The following is an 18,411-nucleotide window of genomic DNA, read 5'->3' as shown; positions in this document are numbered from 1 at the left end:
GATAAACCAGGACAGTTTCCTTATTTTAAAGTCATTAGATTAGCACTGAATTTCATCTACAACCTTCATTCCCCTTTTCCATGTAACATAACATATTAATAGGTTTTGGGAATTAGGACATAGACATCTTGGGGTGGGGGGCTGGCAGGGCACTATTCTGCCTACCACAGTATGCGTTCACTGGAATGCTTATTGTTATCTAGTGGACAACCTGGGAGTTATCTGATTCTATAGGAATATTCTCCTTGCTTTGACAAGGCTGTTTACTATTTCCCAGGCCCTGGGCTGTGCATCTCACTTAATATCTAAACTAGTGATATCCCCATCTTACTAAAGAAGAAGCTGAGCCTTAGAACCAGTGAGTCACTTGTTCAAAGTCACAGGGCACATCTTCTCTTTCTATGGATCTTAGCCTCACTTGCTGGGGCACCTATAACAAGATATAGATTAACAAGAGAAAAGCATACCAATGTATTTATATATTCCATATGCAAAGGTGCCATATTTTGGGGTAGCGTGTCCTGATCCCCATCACTGTTTTATCATTTTATTAGTTGGAGAAACTGAGGATGATGCAAATAATTCTTCTCTGTAGAAATACAAATGCATTTTGTCTAACTGGTATATAATTGATTCGTGCCTTGTAGAAAAGATCTTTTTTTTTATTTTTTATTTTTATTTTTGTGATGGAGTCTTGCTTTGTCGCCCAGGCTGGAGTGCAGTGGCGCAATCTCAGCTCACTGCAACCTCTGCCTCCCGGGCTCAAGCGATTCTCCTGCCTCAGCCTCCTGAGTAGCTGGGACTACAGGTGCCCACCACCACGCCTGGCTAATGTTTGTATTTTTAGTAGAGACAGAGTTTCACCATATTGGCCAGGCTGGTCTCAAACTCCTGACCTCAAGTGATCCACTCGCTTTGGCCTCCCAAAGTGCTGGGATTACAGGCGTGAGCCACCACGCCTGGCTGGAAAGATCATTTCGAATGTTACATTTTATTGTCCTATAAATATTAAATAGTTCTGCATCAATTAGTAAACTTATTTCTGTATTGCTGAGTGCCTATATGTGTCTATTCTTCAGATTCTCTTTGAATCAGTTTTAACATCTTACTGATTCCTTCATTAATTAATGTATTAAATAAAATATTTGATATGTAATCATTTTACATTCAGATGAGAGTGATAATTTTATTTTTTAAAAATTAAATTTTGACACCCTTGAAATTACCCAATAGCCAAGAATTATCTGCCTGAATTATATACAGAAGTTGATACTCTCTAAAACAGTATTTCCCCAGGTACACTCTATCTAACACAAATTCTGTGAGTGTTAATAAATATTCCCTGAAAGAAGGTTTCATTTTTAAATAATTTGGGGAAATTTTTTATTCAAAGAACCTCTTGCAGCACTAGTATTTTATGTACAACATTTTAGAAAATTTTATTCTAGGCCAAGTGCAGTGGCTCGCACCTGTAATCCCAGCACTCTGGGAGGCCAAGGCAGGCGGATCACCCGAGGTCAGGAGTTTGAGACCAGCCTGGCCAACACAGCAAAACCCTGTCTCTACTAAAAATACAAAATTTAGCTGGGAGTGGTGGCACACGCCTGTAGTCCCAGCTACTCAGGGATGCTGAAGCAGGAGCATCACTTGAACCCAAGAGGCAGAGGTTGCAGTGAGCCGAGATCGTGCCAATGCATTCCAGCCTGGGGAACAGAGTGAGACTCCGTGTCAAGAAAAGAAAAGAAAAGAAAAGAAAATTTTATTCTAGATTCTTGGATCATTGTAAACTAATCACAAACCATTAGCCAAGACCCACATACAATCACTGTGCTGATGTCAAAAAAAATTATTCTACTTCTTTGCCTTAGTTTTCCCACCTTCAAAATTCTCCTGGCTGTCTGGCTGTCTGTAACTTAAGCCTGCTTGCAACCAGTAAGGTTGTAGGTGTATAGGTGTGTCTCAGAACCAAGGGTATCTCTGATTTTTGTTTGATTTGATTTTTCTAGATATTCAAGAGATTGAGATAGGATCTAGAATATCAAATTATTGATTTATAATGGGTCATTAGTGGCCCAAAAGCTCATGTTCATCGTTCAAGATTCCACCTTCCTGGTAATAGTGGGCGTGGTGGCTGGTAGTCAAATGACTCTTTGGTGACTGTGAATCAGAGTAAAGCGAGGTATGCACTCTGTCAGATCAAGTAATAATAACAAAGTATGATAATAATCACTAACACTATTAGATGTTTACTATTTGCCAGGTCCTGGGCTGAACACTGTGCATAAACTCATTTAATATCTAAACTAGTGATATCTCCATCTTACGAAAGAAGAAGCTGAGCCTTCCAGCCAGTGAGTCACTTGTTCAAAGTCACATGGCACAGGTTAAGCTGTGATTGAGGCCCACACAGTAGTGAGCATTATAATACACAGGCCTATAGTCCTCTGGCTGATTGGGGCCAGACGTAGTTCAGATTTCTGAATTTTTAAGATTTGAGAGAAGTAAACAGTTCATATACTGTACATTAAAACACCCCTAGTGGGAACTCTACCTTTTAACATTCCTAGTAGGAATATGGGCAGCCTCACATGATTAAACACATTAATTAATATATCTGTCATAAAAGATAAAAATACTCACATTAAGATAATAAAGACTATGTCCTCATCTTGCAGGTAAACGTTGTTGCCAAATAGGTCTCAAAAGAGTTTCCATTTTCAAAGTTTTTTGAGTTTTAGAACTTCACATAAAGGATTTTGGACCTGCACTGTTCACTAGGTTTAGTATCTCTCCCTTCCCGGGGTAGTGCTGACAATACTGCTGATTCTTACTCTTACTTTAGGTTTGATGAGCCAAGCCTCCAGCCTTCTAGCTCCAGGTTTTCTTGAGTCAGGGTAAAATACATTTGGCCTCTAGGGGGAGCTCCAGGCCTCCAGTTTCACTCCACCACTTCCCCACACCCCGATCTACACCCTGAAAAGCAAAGGGCTCCAACCCCAAAGAGGAGCTGTACACCTGAACATGTCAAGAAGGACTTACACTGAGCCACCATACAAAGGCTGTGGTCTCTTTTTCCCAGCATTTTCTTCTCTGGGAGTGTGTCTTCCCTCTGCACACGTGGTACAGTAGATGACCAGGAGCTGCTCCTGGCCGTGGCTCATCCCACCCTGAGAGAGCAATGGGATGGGCAACGTCGACAGAACAGTGTCCCATAGCGCTTAAGAATATGCAGGCCGGTCCTCCCTTTCCTTGACAGGTTTTCCTACCGCCCTTGCTTGCCACCACTGTGGTACAATAGAAAAGTTAGAAGGGCGGTGGCTCACGCCTGTAATCCCAGCAATTCGGGAGGCTGGGGCAGGCGGATCACGAGGTCAAGAGATCGGAGCCATCCTGGCCAGCATGCTGAAACCCCATCTCTACTAAAAATACAAAAATTAGCTGTGCGTGGTGGCGGGCGCCTGTGGTCCCAGGTACTCAGGAGGCTGGGGCAGGAGAATCGCTTGAACCTGGGAGGCAGAGGTTGCAGTGAGCCGAGATCAGGCCACTGCACTCCAGCCTGGCGACAGAGTGAGACTCCGTCTTTAAAAAAAAAAACAAAAACAGATTTTTTTTTTTTTTAATGACCTTCTTTAAAGGCAGCAGAGGGAGGTCTCCGTGTCCCAAGCCTGCTGCACAGGGTCCCTCATTGAAACTTGGAATAAAAGTTCACCGAAGCAAATGAACATTTTCTGGTTTTCTGCTAAATGTCTGTTTTCTCACATGAGAAAAGTAGCCGTAGAAAGACTGTTCCCTAGATTCCCAGAAAAACACCGTTCCATTCCCATTTAGAAACAACTTATAAATACAGTTGTCTATGTGTGGGCTTTGTTTTGGTTGCATTTCAAACCTGCTTTCTTTCATTTACACCTTCAATTTAGTGCTTTTATACTTTCTCAGGTTCCCATTTATGGGAATTCTCTTGGTTGTGCCTAGAGCTGGCTCATTGCATTCATTATGTGTTACATTTCACCATTTTAGCTTTCAGAGATAACTGTGTACCCAGGGTTGGTATTCAAAACTCTGAGCAACTGAAAAGGCACAGGCACCAACCAATCAGAACAGATGCTAGCTATAAGCAACCAACGCAGCTGTGCCGTGCCATGCACACAGATGGAGCCTCAGCCTGGCTGATGTGATCTATGTAAGAATCTGGTCTATGATTCCATTCTAGCTTCTATTCCTACTTTGTACTTGGCCTACTTGTGAAATATGTCCTCATGTAACATTGAGGAAGGGCAGTAAAAAAAATTTCTATTGCCATGAAAAAAACATAATTCATGCTGCAGTGGCAAACAAAAACCAATGCTAATGTAACCACCCAAGGGGTTCACCTTGCCTGGTGCCTAGACAGAGCCGATTCATCAAGACAGGGGAATTGCAATGGAGAAAGAGTAATTTACAGAGCTGGCTGTGTGGGAGACTGGAGTTTTATTATTACTCAAATCAAACTCCCTGAGCATTCAGGGAACAGAGTTTTTAAGGATAACTTGGTGGGTGGGGGGAAGCCAGTGAGCCAGGAGTGCTGGTTGACAGGGATGAAATCATAGGGAGTCGAAGCTGTCTTCTTGTGCTGAGTCAGTTCTTGGGTGGGGACCACAAGATCAGATGAGCCAGTTTATTGATTTGGGTGGTGCCAGCTGATCCATCAAGTGCAGGGTCTGCAAAGTATCTCAAGCACTGATCTTAGGAGCAGTTTAGGGATTCTTGTTTAGTTTAGGGAGCAAGTTCAGATTCTTGTAGCCTCCATCTGCATGACTCCTAAACCATAATTTCTAACCTTGTGGCTAATATTGGTCTAGTCCCCAGGCAAGAAGGAGGTCTGCTTTGGGAAAGGGCTGTTAACATCTTTTTTTTTTTAAACTGCAAACTAAATTTCTCTCAAAGTTAGTTCGTCCTATGCCCAGGAATGAACAAGGACAGCATGGAGGTTAGAAGCAAGATGGAGTCAGTTAAGTTAGATCTCTTTCACTGTGTCAGTCATAATTTTGCAAAGGCGGTTTCAATAGTGCTAATTATTCTCACTACCTACTTACGTGTAGTATGAAAGGAACTATTCCTGGTAGAAGCAGATATCTCTATCTGAAAGGCAGGATGTGGCCTCTAAGAGCCCGCTCTTACTTCTAAAAGGACAGGTCCTAAGATACTGCATCAAGCCTTCAGCTCACAAAGAATTGCTGCTGGTACCATTCAAATTATTCACTCTAGAAAGCCCAAAAATATATTTCTTAAACCTGCTAACTATAACCTTCCGTAATAGCAGCATAGACTACCAGAAGCTAAAAATATACGTTTCATTTAAACAGCTTTGAGCTTTGTGAAGCGTTAAGTACTGAACTGCTCGTTGTACATGACTCAAAGTGTCTAACTCAGGGTTGTGTTTTCTGTGCACATTAGTCAATTCCATCTCCTGACGACATATGACATGCCATTTGCAGCTCTACTAGACATTCTAAATATCAGAAAAAAAGAAGAGATCTAAGATATGAAATTGTTGCATGCAGTTGTGAGTAACAGCAAGGGAAAAGCGATAGAACAGAGGTCTCTGGGCAGAAAGTTCCTACCAGAGAAATTCTGCTGGCTTGTTCTAATACCCAGGCACTCAGTTAGCTTCCAATGCAAAAGCACAAAATATTAGAAGGAATATTAATATAACCTCTCACTCTATAGAGGAGAAAGCAAAATCTTTCAACTACATCTCAATTTTAGTTGAAGCATTTAGAGGAGTTTTCTGATGGATATACCTAAAACATGCTTTATACAAATTGGTTTTATGGTGTCCTTGGTTGGAGCATCTCTATTACATAAATCATGAAATAACTGCTTTTGGACAAAATTTCCCCTTTATATTTCTCTAGACTAGGGAACCTGATATAGAGTATGAAGAACCTTTTTTCTTCTCCCATTCTCTTTTTGGGGGCTGATTTTTGGTTCATATTTGTAGGTTCAAGGACAACTCCGTACAGAATTTTGAAAATTCAAACTTCAACCAATTTGCAGATATCCTAACCCAGTACTGTTGAAAGTGTGTTCACAGACTACTGACAACTGTTTCTTATCAGTTCATGACAAGATTCATACCGAAATTGAGAATTGCATTTAGAATGCCATAATTTTAAATCCCTTAACTCTAATGACAAAAAAAGAGGTGTTTATATTTTGTGTATTCATCCACGAGGAAATGGGAATTTAAAAGAACTAGCTGGTTTTTAATCCCAGATATTTTGAGAAGCATTGTTCTAACTTGTGGTCTTTTCAATTGCCCATGCCTTGCTTTTGATCCATAGTTGTATAATGATTGATTCTGACCTTGTGATCAGCAAAGCCCGGGGTACAAAAATCAAGTACAAAGTCCAGTAAAAATAATTCATCACCTGGTACCAGTATAATGTGGTTTGGTTTTTGCCTTGAAAAGCACTATCACATATTAGCTCTTTTAAAGTTTTGCAACCATATGAGATAGGAAAGATATTACATATATTTTACATGTGATTCAGCTGAGCTCAGAGAGATTGTGCCCTGTCTGAGATCCCACAGCTAAGCTGACAAGCTGGAAAGGGTTAGGAAAGAGTTGAAAGGCTATTCACTGGATGAGTGACCATGAAAAAATTGCTTAATTTCTCTGAGGTTTACTTTCCTTATTTGAAGCAAGCAGATAATAATAATTACCTGGCAGGTTGAATGCTTGATGAAAGTAACAAATGAGAAAATATGATAAACATTTAAAAAATTGTATTTGTCCTTATTAGGATCTGTTCACTCGCATTACAGGTAGAACAATAGTATCTCACAAAAGTAGGATAGTTTTCCCAGGGCCTGGAACACATACAAAAAAGTGTCAGTAAATAGTAGCAGAATGAATGTCTAAATGAATGAGCATGGCTTTTTGTCTGTACTAAATTCTTTCTAATGCACACAGAACTTGACTAAAAGGAATGCAGTCTTGCAAATTCTATTCTCTACTGGTATATTACTTAGGATTTCATGGATTGTATTCAACTATATACACATTTTTGGATAGTCGACCCAGAGATTTTCAAACTCATTTTAATTAATGAACTCTTTTCTTCAAAGTTTTATATAGAGTTTCATTGTTTAAAAAGAAATATATATATATATACACACACACAGAGTATATATACATATATACTATAGATGTGTGTATATACTATATGAGGCATAGTATATATACAACCTCATAGTATATATGTATATATACCATGTATACATATGGATATATACATACACATATATGTATATATATGCATATATATAATACATATTATTTATAGCATATTCAAGGGATTTTTTTATTGTACTTTGTGTCTGATTTTATGATTGGTATTGTATCTGTGTGTGTGTGTTTGTGTGTGTGTGTGTTTGTATTTGGTGACAGAAACAGCATGATCTGGTTCCTGACTCACTCAGCCTCTCTCTGGCCCCAAAATAGCTCCTGAAATGCTTTCTCAGGCCCCTAGGGCTCCATGAAGCACAGTCTTAAAAACGGTGTCTTTTTTATTAGTCGACAGCATGAACAAGTGACAGTAGAAACAAGTTTAACCAAAATGACCAGAACTGACAAGAATTTATAGTAAGTTAGAGAAAATAAAGGCAAGCATACAGACTTTCAGAAACATAGGTATCTCTCCTCAAAAATCTCCCAGAAGTGATAGCCATGAGTCAATTATTACATTTACCTTTGAAAGTCCAAACTGTAGTGAGTTATCCATAACCTTCTGTGGTTCCACCCAATTTTGTGTTTTGCATGTCTTGAGAGAAATGCAGAATTTCCTGTAGGGTGCTGTGGTTTTCATTGTTTGGTTGATGTGAACATCCAGGGCCAGCTTTCCTCAAGTTCAAAGGCAGGAAAACACAAGACATCAGTGAAGAAGTTACAAACCTCCTGATACTCTAGTGACCCTGACTTAGAAGGGCCAGGTAGCTGAAAACACTGACCTGATCAGTCAGAGGAAGTAGAATGGGACCTCTTTAGCAATAATACTTGAAAGAACATGCTACAGCCTCAGCTCATGTGCTAGACAAGACATTGGAGCTCCCAAAAAATTGTCTGGGTACAGCAGTCAGTGCAGCCCAGGAAGCTTGCGCAATTGAGGACGCTGAAAAGGTAGAGTGCCAAGGGGCCCATCCATAGGTCAAAGTGGCACATGGTGAACTCTCAAGATGAGGAGCTTAGTTGTAGCTTTGCTGAGTTCATGGAGAAGACAGGACATGCAATTCATTTATTAAAGTGCCAAAAAGTTGAAAGAATCACGGCTTTGTGTCCTGACTTTCCTGGTCCCATTCTCTCATCTACATAGCAGATGGACTCTCTTCTGGGCTGACAACCTTAGCATGGTTTATATGGTTTGAATTAGCAAATGCTACTCCAAGGTATTGCCATTCCATTTGTCTTCACCCATAGATTTCTCTTTTTCTTTTTTTCTTTTTGAGACAGAGTGTCACTCTGTCACCCAGGCTGGAGTGCAGTGGTGCCATCTTGGCTCACTGCAACCTCCGCCTCCTGGGTTCAACGGATTCTCCTGCCTCAGCCTCCTGAGTAGCTGGGATTACAGGCCCCTGCCACCATACTCAGCTGATTTTTGTATTTTTGGTAGAGATGGGGTTTTGCCATGTTGGCCAGGCTGGTCTCAAACTCCTGACCTCAGGTGATCCACCTGCCTCAGCCTCCCAAAGTGCTGGGATTACAGGCGTGAGCCACCACACCCAGCCTGATTTCTCTTTTTCTTTAATTGCAGAAGCTCTAATATGTAAGTTGAAGGATTCTTATCTCAAACTTATCTTTTTGAGTCCTGCAGACAACAGAGGAGGTGGGTAGGAGAACAGAAAATACTTTAAAGAATCGGAGAGGACATCTCTTCAATCTGAGGTAGGAGCTATGTTTGATTTCATTTTTCCACTGCTCCGAATGATCTTCTCTTCAAATCATGTGACTTATGAGATAGTGACAGATAATACAGGAGTTCATGCTTGCTGCATCATTTTCATCTAGAAAGATCTCAGTACAACTTGTAAGATTTATATCGCTTTCTAGCTGTGAGTTACAAATTCAACAATATACTTTTGCAACAGCACTTTAAACACAGATAAACTCAACATTTTGCAGAATAATTTTGAAATAATATGTTTGGACATCAACTCTGATGCTGTTAAAGGAAGCTAGCAGATGTGTCTTTAATTCAAAGCAGTAGACTATTTCATTAAAACTCTGGAAAGGGCTGGGGACCATTCTTTCTACTTTACACACAGGTGAAATTTAGGCCCAGAAATGTTAGAGGGTGTTGTAAATTCTGTGACTACACTCCAATTTTCTAGGTTGCTGAGCTTTCACCTGTCCATTAAATTAGGGTTCATTCAAATGGAGTTTTTTTCAGAGGTAAGATCTTTCATAGTTTTTCATACCACAAAATTTTCTATCCCCACTTAGAGAATTAAAACAAACAAACAAAAAACAGGTAAAACTTGACATAGGGGTAAGAAAATTAAACCACCTTGTGTTATTTTGAGATTTCCAAACCAAGTCTGTGCTGTCCTAAAAAGTACTACCACCTACAATATTAAGTTATAGGGGAAAGACATTTTAAATATTAGTTGTCCTTCTAGATTATTCTTTCAACCAGAAGACCTAAAAACTGAATATGGACTTAATGAAGACATCAGACGCTATTTACCTTAGAGTTGGGAGTGCTAGAATCTTAAAATCATTTCATTTTGATTGCCTCCCTGGGAGAGATGATAAGGAGTGAGAGAGAGGGAGATTTGTAGGTCATAGGGTCATAATGAAATGTTCATTTCCGTATGCAGAGCCTGAAGATTGAGAAGGGAGGAAGTAGTGAATTGCTTGATAGAACATCTTGCAGTTGACGTATCTGTTGGGCAGTTGGTAAACTAAGAGGAAGCACATCCAGGTGGGATGAAGAGAAAATTGGTGAAGATGATGTGAGATTTATTTTCACTCTCTCAGGTCAGGGAAAATGATCCAGGAAGGGAAAAAGCATGCAAGTAAACCAACCTATGTTGCAAATTATGCTACAAACTCCTAATTATACCATATAAAAGAATTTATGTACTTTTGGTGGCAGCTTAGGCTTGGCTTGGCATCAAAGGGAGGTGAAAAGTTTGGGATTCCAGTCAACTCTTATGCTCCCCTTCTTTGATGCCACAAAGATGGATCACAGTCTCTAAAGCCAAGAAGATGCATTTTGCCAAAACTAACCTATCTTGAACCATGATGGGTATGAAACCTCAAAATTATGATTTTATAATGAGTTTGCACACTCATTATGAAAAATATGATAGTTTTACCACATAGGCCAGCCAGGGTTTATTCCACTGGATTTCAGTTTGTAATGCAAACATTGTGATCAGGAGTATTTTCGTAAGAGACTCAATGTTCTTCCTTTTTAAGGTTTTCAAAGTATTCAAATATCACAATTGTCTGTGTCTAGTTACCACAGCGGCTTAGGGTCCTGGATTAAATAGGGCAAGGTCAAAAGTTTGATCTCTTTAAGTCAGCTGGCCTTTCTCACTTCCATGTCACTGCCAGAATGAATAAGAGCTGCCTGGTCCTAAAATATATGTAGTTTTCACCTTCTTATACATGCTGACTACTATGATTAGCATATAATCAATACCCATAATTCTTTCTGGAAGTTTTGTTTACAAATTCATTAAAAAAATATTTATTGAGCAATATATTAGGCATCACCCCACTTTATCTTCAACTAGACAACTGTTCATCCTCCTTTAAAGTCTAAGAAAATATCATTTCCTCTGGGGGGTCTTCCCTAACACTCCTCTCATACAGTCACTGACTAATTAGTTTCCCCATTCTACACTCCTGAGACACAGTGACTTCTCCTATGTAACACTATTATAATTTTAACAAAACAATCAGCTATTATTTATTTAATGTCAATTTCTCCCACAATTGGGTGGAGAGGTTGAACAGAGCTCTTCTATTTTATTTATGACACATCTTCGCTACCTAGCAAAATGTCTGGCATATAAAATATTCTTTGGATTAGATGAATGAATGAAAGGTTGTGATATAAAGACCAAAGATTCAATAGGCATTCTGCCAGGACCAGAGACTGTGAAAATGGGCTAGAAGCTGCTGCTGTAAACCCTGGTGTGTATGTGGTTGGGGCAAAGGAGTGGGAAAAGAGTACACTAGGAGGAGGAGCAATATGACACAGAAACTCAGTGAGGAACCTTAGGGAAGACACTAAGGAATATGCTGCTAATTTGCACAGTAGATAAATTATGAAATTTTACTTTTTTGAGAAATTAATCCATTTTCCTCTTGATATACACTATGAATTCTAACACATGGATGCACACACACATTTAAAAACTGTATTTAAGAGTGCATAGGCTGGGCGTGGTGGCTCACGCCTGTAATCCCAGCACTTTGGGAGGCCAAGGTGGGCAGATCACGAGGTCAGGAGATCGAGACCATCCTGGCTAACACAGTGAAACCTCATCTCTAATAAAAATACAAAAAAATTAGCTGGGCGTGGTGGTGGGTGACTGTAATCCCAGCTACTCGGGAGGTTGAGGCAGGAGAATGGCATGAACCCAAGAGGCGAAGCCTGCAGTGAGCTGAGATTGCGCCACTGCACTCCAGCGTGGGTGACAGAGCAAGACTCCTTCTCCAAAAAAAAAAGAAGTGCATAAAGATTTTCAGATAACAATATCCAAAAATAGCTCTCTCATAGTCATCATCCCATACAATAAGTCAAATACTTTACCAAATGTTCTGCAACACAGAGAACTTAGAAACTTCCTGGAATCAGAGATGTGGGAAAGAAAAAAATCTCTTATTTCTGGAGAAACACTTAGGGCAATTTTTTTAAAAAACAAATTCATTAAAAGAAGCAGTTTTAAGCAAGTGTTTCTTATATCTTTTACTTTCTGATTTCTTTCCGAACCAGATGAAAAGTACCAACTGAGAAGTCTAAGTCTGCTGCTTCAAATTTTCTTACATTTGCAATGAGGTGATGCAGTCTCTTTATGAGTTCTGCCCTCCCTATCGTTTTTGCCTTAGTATTCTCCAGGCTTCATGGATTTAAACCAGGTAACAGCTGGCAGAGCCTTATTGATGACCTATTCCAGCTTTATCACTTTGCAGTTGAAGAAAACAGAGGGGTGGAGAGAATTGCCTATGCTAGTTGCTGGCAACTAGAACCCAGGCCTTTGTACTCCCTGTCTGTCCAGTATTCTTTCCCTGGACCACACAGTCTCCCAGGATGAGCTGTGTTTCTATGTGTTTTGGAAAAGGGTGGATGAGAGGATGGGACAATGCCCAAGATTTGGGACTGACCAATCACTTATGTGACCATGACCAGCATTAGGCCAAAGGGATCCAGACTCCCATGCACCCTAAGGAGCCAAAGGACATAATAATGTTTTAGCATAGAAATGAGAAGACTTGAAATGCTGCCTGATGTCTGCAAAAGAGCTTCTGACATCCTAAAGGACCTCAGATCTGGAATCATTATCCTAAAAAAACAAAAGTGTCAGAAAAAGCATTTGGAATATTAGTTTGTTATTTATTGAATTTACAGAATTAGGTCTGCATCACATCAACATTTGGAGAGTATATTTGCCACCATCCTTAAAGTGTATTTTGAGAATATGATCAATAACAGATAAAAGTAATAGCAGACAGAAAAATGAATACCTCCCCAGACCTCCTCATCTGTACATCACTCCCATTTCATTAAATAAAGAAGATGATAAGATAAGAAGCCAGATTGGAAAAGAGACAGCCAGGGCCATTTTACCACTTCAGTGACATGATAGAAGTCTTGTAAAACATGCAAATGAGTGTAGGCCCACCAAACATCACCTAATGAAGATGAATGTACGTGAAACCACCTAAGCAAAGGTGGCATATAATGAGTGGCAAAACACCGAACCAAACTCTTCTGTGCTAAGGAGCTGCAGAGAGCTGATTTTCATCTCCTTGTGAAGTAAATAGAGAGTTGAGACCTGGCAATGTGCTTGGTCAGCTCACCCCTGGAGCTCAGCACATCTGGCTGTGACTTTACAAAGAAAAGCAAAGAACAATGTAAACCTCATAGTCTTTTGGCCCCAAAGATCCTTCAACCCGTTCCCAATCTGTCAGGGTGCTAATCTGTTTTGAACATTTGGTCCTTCTTTCCAGAATGTCTTCCCAGAGTAACCCAACCCTTCCTCTAAACTGCCAATACAGCCTGACTTCTGTGCTTCTCTCAGCTGGAATTCTACTGCACACACATCTGGCTGGTTGGCTTGTTTCCCTAGTAATTTAGAAGCTGCTTGAAAAAATCTGACTTTTAAACATGCATATTGGTCAGTGGTCTGCAATGCTTTGCCTTGTGAGTGTTCATTTTAAAAATGTGGCTTCATATATATAATACCTGTGAAAAAATGCTGGTATCTACTGGGCAAGAAGTTATTGTGTTCTCTCTAAACCCTCTCAAAACTATGGCTATCATATAGAATTGGAGGCAGTGAGGCTTGTGGGGAACAGAAGGTAAAAGAGAAAAAGATGCTTTATCATTTAAATGGTCCTAAGAAGCTAATTTACATGTTCTATTTTTAATCTCTCATATAACTGTAACCCGTATACAACTAGGCCCGGTCACTCTTGCTTTGAAGCCAGGTGTAACCAAGGGTAACAGTTAAATCGCATCACTCTGACTCAGAAAGCTTTCAAGAATTTACTAGATCTTTGTTGTAATTTCCTTAAAACTTTCTAAAAATCCTTTTTAGACACGTTTTCTTCTGCCTAAGTTTTATGTTGCCATCAGCACCTTCCCTCAAATTTTAGCAGATAAAGTCCCTCCACCTAGTTATATATCAAAGAACACATTGATGTAATGAAGGGGAGCCATGTAAATTATTTCATTGTTTAGCTTAATGAACATTTATTGAGAACCAGCTGTGTACCACTCACTGTTTTAAGCATCATGGTTACAAAGATAAATAACACATAAGACACAATCCCTGCTTATTGATGATGAAATAGCAGGGCAGGCAGCATCACTGTCTCCATTTTATAGGAAAGAATCTACACTCAGAGGTTAAGGGTGACATACAGCTGGTGGTGGTGACATCTGAACTAGACCAAGGGCTGCCTGGTTTTTGGATTATTACTCTCTAGTGGTGCATCTAAGAGGTTTTTGTTTTTTTTTTTTTTCCAGATTGAAAGACATGAGGCTGGGCACGGTGGCTTATGCCTGTAATCCCAGCACTTTGGGAGGCTGAGGTGGGTGGATCACTTGAGGTCAGGAGTTGAGACCAGCCTGGCCAACATAGTGAAACCCCGTCTCTACTAAAAATACAAGAATTAGCCGGGCGTGGTGGTGGGCACCTGTAGTCCCAGCTACTTGGGAGACTGAGGCACGAGAATCACTTAAACCTGGGGGGCAGAAGTTGCAGTGAGCTGAGGCGGCACCACTGCACATCAGCTGGGGTGACAGAATGAGACTCTGTCTCAAAAGAAGAAAAAAGAAACTGAAAACATGAACTATTTGATGAAAAACCCCACACAAAACTATTTGACAAAAAAAACCCCACAAAACGTATAGTTAATTAAAAATCATGAACTGTCATAAAAATAATAGTCATAGTCAACTTGGAATTTGAAATGGCTTTCTATATACTATGTGAGACAAAGTAGCAAAGAAGCCATGTTTGCCCATTTCTGTTTGCTATTATAATTTCACAGAGCCTCTGACTCTATGATGATATGCAGCTCTCTTGAAAGATGTTTTGAAGAAAAAACATGGAGAGCACACACCTCCCTCCCACCTCACGTCTTTTGCCTGAGTCACTACATTTCGTAAAAGATAAATGACCCTCATCCTTGCCTTTTCCTGGACGTAAGATAACATCTGACAGAGTTAGTGATTATGCTTCTGTAATCTACAACCAGATGTATTTTTACACCCAAACTTCGAGGTGATTCTGCTTTAATATAACTTCAGAGCAAGTTTTATGTGATTTTGTAAGTACAGAACCCCTACCACATGTACATAAGCTGTGGGCTAAAATATTGTGCTGAAACAGTCTGACAGAACTGCCCTGAAGCTATAGACAGTAGTCTATAGTCCTCAGTAAGACTTCTGAATAAAATTAACTTTAATTCTCTAAAAGCTTGATTTTTTTTTCTTTAGTCAACAGATATATTTACTCAACGGAACTTCTATAGCAGTGCTGTCTAATACAACTTTCTGAAAAAATTGAAATACTCTGTGCCACCCAGTGGCGTAATCACTAGCCACATGCAACTACTAAGCCCTCGAAATGTGGCTGGTGCAACTGAGAAACTGAATTATTTTATTTTAATAAATTTAAATGTAAAATCTTCACATGACTAGAGGCTGCTGTATTAAACAGCACAGTTCTATAATGTGCAGATAATGCTAACATTGGGGATGACCAAGGATCAACTCTTACTGAAGGATAATCTTCCCCTTAACAGATAGAAGAGATATTTAACAGATATTTAACGTATTTTAATATTTTGGGGGGTGCAGGTTCAAGTATGGTTGAAAGAGAAACAGACAAACGTGCTAACAGGCAGCCTTTCATGAAATAAAATAAGTGGCAGTGACCATCATTTCACGTGCTGGTCTCTGGAAGGAGACGGATGATCTATCTGCAGAGACAGGCAGTTATATTTGCAGTGATAGAAAAATAAGCTTGTGCTTAGAGAATGTTTCTAAATGAAAGGCTTGGCTATTTTTATCTATTTAAGCCTAGACATATCACTGAATATTAATAAGCTCTGTGGTCTAAAATGAAGTGGTTAAAGGTGGGAGGGAGACAAATATTTTTCTTCCTTTTAATAAGAGACAAGCAAACCTGAAACTTTAAGTCTTTATCTATGCACACCAGAAAAATATTTCAGTCCTTAAAGCTTCAAGAGTTGGCTCAACAGAGGGCAAGGTAGGTTTTTTTCTGGTATCACTTATTCCGATAATCCTCTGACTTGCACATTATAGTGTCTAAGGATTTTTCTAATAAAAGCACACCTGATTTTTCTTATTCATTTTTCATTTCCACACTACAAGAATATCAAAGCTGCTCAGTGTAACAATATTCCACCTAAGCCAAGGATGCTGGGGAGATTTGGTGAACAGGGCCCAGATAATGTAATAATGAAAGAGAAATTTATAATGAAATCACTTTCACCAGATCCTTTCCACCAGCCCACTGGGACATGATCAAACAGAGGAAGAACAGAAGCCAACACACATGAAGCTCTAAGGGCATCATAATTTTCTTCCCTTAATTATAAGAAATTATTCTGAACATACAAGACACAACATATGGTAATACAAAGGTAACAGGATATGAGTTTTTAACCAGTTTTGATATGGTGACATCACTACCTGTTTTCTGTTTCTCTTTGCTTCTTTGCAAGGGAAGGAGTGATTAAACCCATTCTAGGAGGGTGGGAACTTTCTCTGCTCCCACTTGGTTCCCATCACTCCCCACACCCAGGAGGGAAGGTAAATATTTCTTCTTCCCTTCTAGGAAGTGTATGATGACTAAGCATCCTTAGAAGTTAGCTTTTAGTTGTTAGTGATTTGAGCCCTGGATTTCACAGTTACGGAGGATAATTGCACCAAAGAAAATAAAATAGTACAGAGCTTTGAGCCTGAAGAATAGAGGGTCCAGAGCTGGCACTCTGGAAAGTACTAAAAGTTGGGGATAATGAGCAAAAGGAAAGGGGAGTTACTAGATGGGGAGAATTATCTGGGAAAAGAGGTTGGGGCAGAGAAGGTGGGTAAAGGGGCATTGAACAGGAAATATAGGGTGAACAATTGGAAAATAGTCTTGAACATGAGAATCATAGTTTTCTCAATTTACCACTCAGTGTTCTTATAAGTGAGAATCATCTTAAAATCTGTGTGCAAGACCTCAGGGGGACTGTTTCTTCATCTGTATCATGACTTCACTAAATTGACTGCCTGATGGGCACAGCAACCATTCTTGCCATAGAATGGTTGTGGTGGCACTCTGTGGGCCACCTTGCCACTACATTCCAAAACACCTTAAGCCTGAGGGGCTCCCTGGACTCTTCCACGGGTCATAGGGAAGAGCCTCTCCAACTGTATGTGGAAAGATTGGGTGGCAGAAGTTTACGTGCAAGCTGGGATAGAGACCTTTAAATGGAAAGCTCTGTAACGTTAAGTATAGTCAACCACTGATTGCTTCTCTAGTATCTATTCCCTTTTCCATCTTTTCCAAACAGATCCCAAATACTTTTAGGTGTCCACTGCCCCTTTTCTTTGTACTACTTGTTACTTAGGGGAAGCTGACCCTATTCCCAGTTTAGGGGTGGCTTCTTATTGATCCAAGCATGGTTATCCCATCCCCATTGTCAGTGATGGGTCCAGGACCCAGGCTTAAGCCAATTATTTCGTGGCATTCCCTCTTGTTTCAGCTACTGGTCCAGGGCTGGGGAGTGTGAACTACCTGGGGCACTGGCCCAGTTAGACAAAAGGAAAGGACTTTTATTTCAAGATTGGAAGAGATGCGATTGCCCTATCCTGCTGGACATAAAAAAAAAAAAAAGCATATCTCCTTGATTCCTAATGGCAGCTATCTTATATTCCCATATAACCCCAATAACCTTATAACATATTATAATCCCCTAAAATTGAGGAGCCAACCTTAAGATGTTCAAAAGCTGTGAGACAGAGAGAGATGGAAAATATCATCATGTCTGAAAACTTTGTTGAGTCACGAACTCAGCAATTTTTGCAGCCCACCCTACCTATGGATTTATTCATTTCCTTGTTTTAATTATTTTTCTTGAAGTTTTCTACTACTTGTGGCTGAAAACTGGCTTAAAATCTTTATTACAAACACCCAGGAAGCTGGTAGGGAAAATTATTTTTCTATTAAAATAAAACCCAGAACTTTAAATGATTATCCAGAAAGGAAAATCCAGTGTAGAAGTAGGGAGCTTATTAAACAGCTCCAATTTTATCCCTCCAAATCTTATACTTCTACATGGGGTTCTCCAAAGTTAGACACTGTAGCCACCACCATATTTGGACCCAGAGGTGTGTAAATTCCATTTTAAAGTCCGCTATAGATACAATCAAGCTGTAACTTCCAAGATGACTTTGTTACATGCCAAGAGAGAACAACAGGGACACGAGCAAATAATGTATCAGTGGATCAAATTTGTCTGACTTTGGAAGTACCACATAATTGTTCCATAGCTAGATGGGGCCTGGGTTTACAGACCTTGTCCTAGTATCTGAGATGTTTACCAAAAGTTGACCCAGCTTCACATGGGATCCTACTCAGGTTTCTAACTTCCTCCTAATTGACCTCAACATAGAG

General features: G+C 39.8%; 1 long non-coding RNA gene across 1 annotated transcript; it reads right to left on the bottom strand.

Annotated features, from left to right (window-relative positions):
* Window positions 1-4,454: 4,454 nt before the first annotated feature.
* On the bottom strand, window positions 4,455-17,012 carry LOC105738537. The gene is made up of 5 exons (XR_001114365.2): window positions 16,924-17,012; window positions 9,726-9,942; window positions 7,734-9,042; window positions 6,706-6,852; window positions 4,455-4,697 (listed from the first exon to the last, which is right to left on the bottom strand). It is a non-coding gene; the product is annotated as an uncharacterized LOC105738537 (long non-coding RNA).
* Window positions 17,013-18,411: the final 1,399 nt, after the last annotated feature.

The sequence above is a fragment of the Nomascus leucogenys genome, chromosome 21, assembly GCF_006542625.1.
Source record: "Nomascus leucogenys isolate Asia chromosome 21, Asia_NLE_v1, whole genome shotgun sequence".
Lineage (NCBI taxonomy): Eukaryota > Metazoa > Chordata > Mammalia > Primates > Hylobatidae > Nomascus > Nomascus leucogenys.
This window is presented reverse-complemented; position numbering and strand designations above follow the sequence as displayed.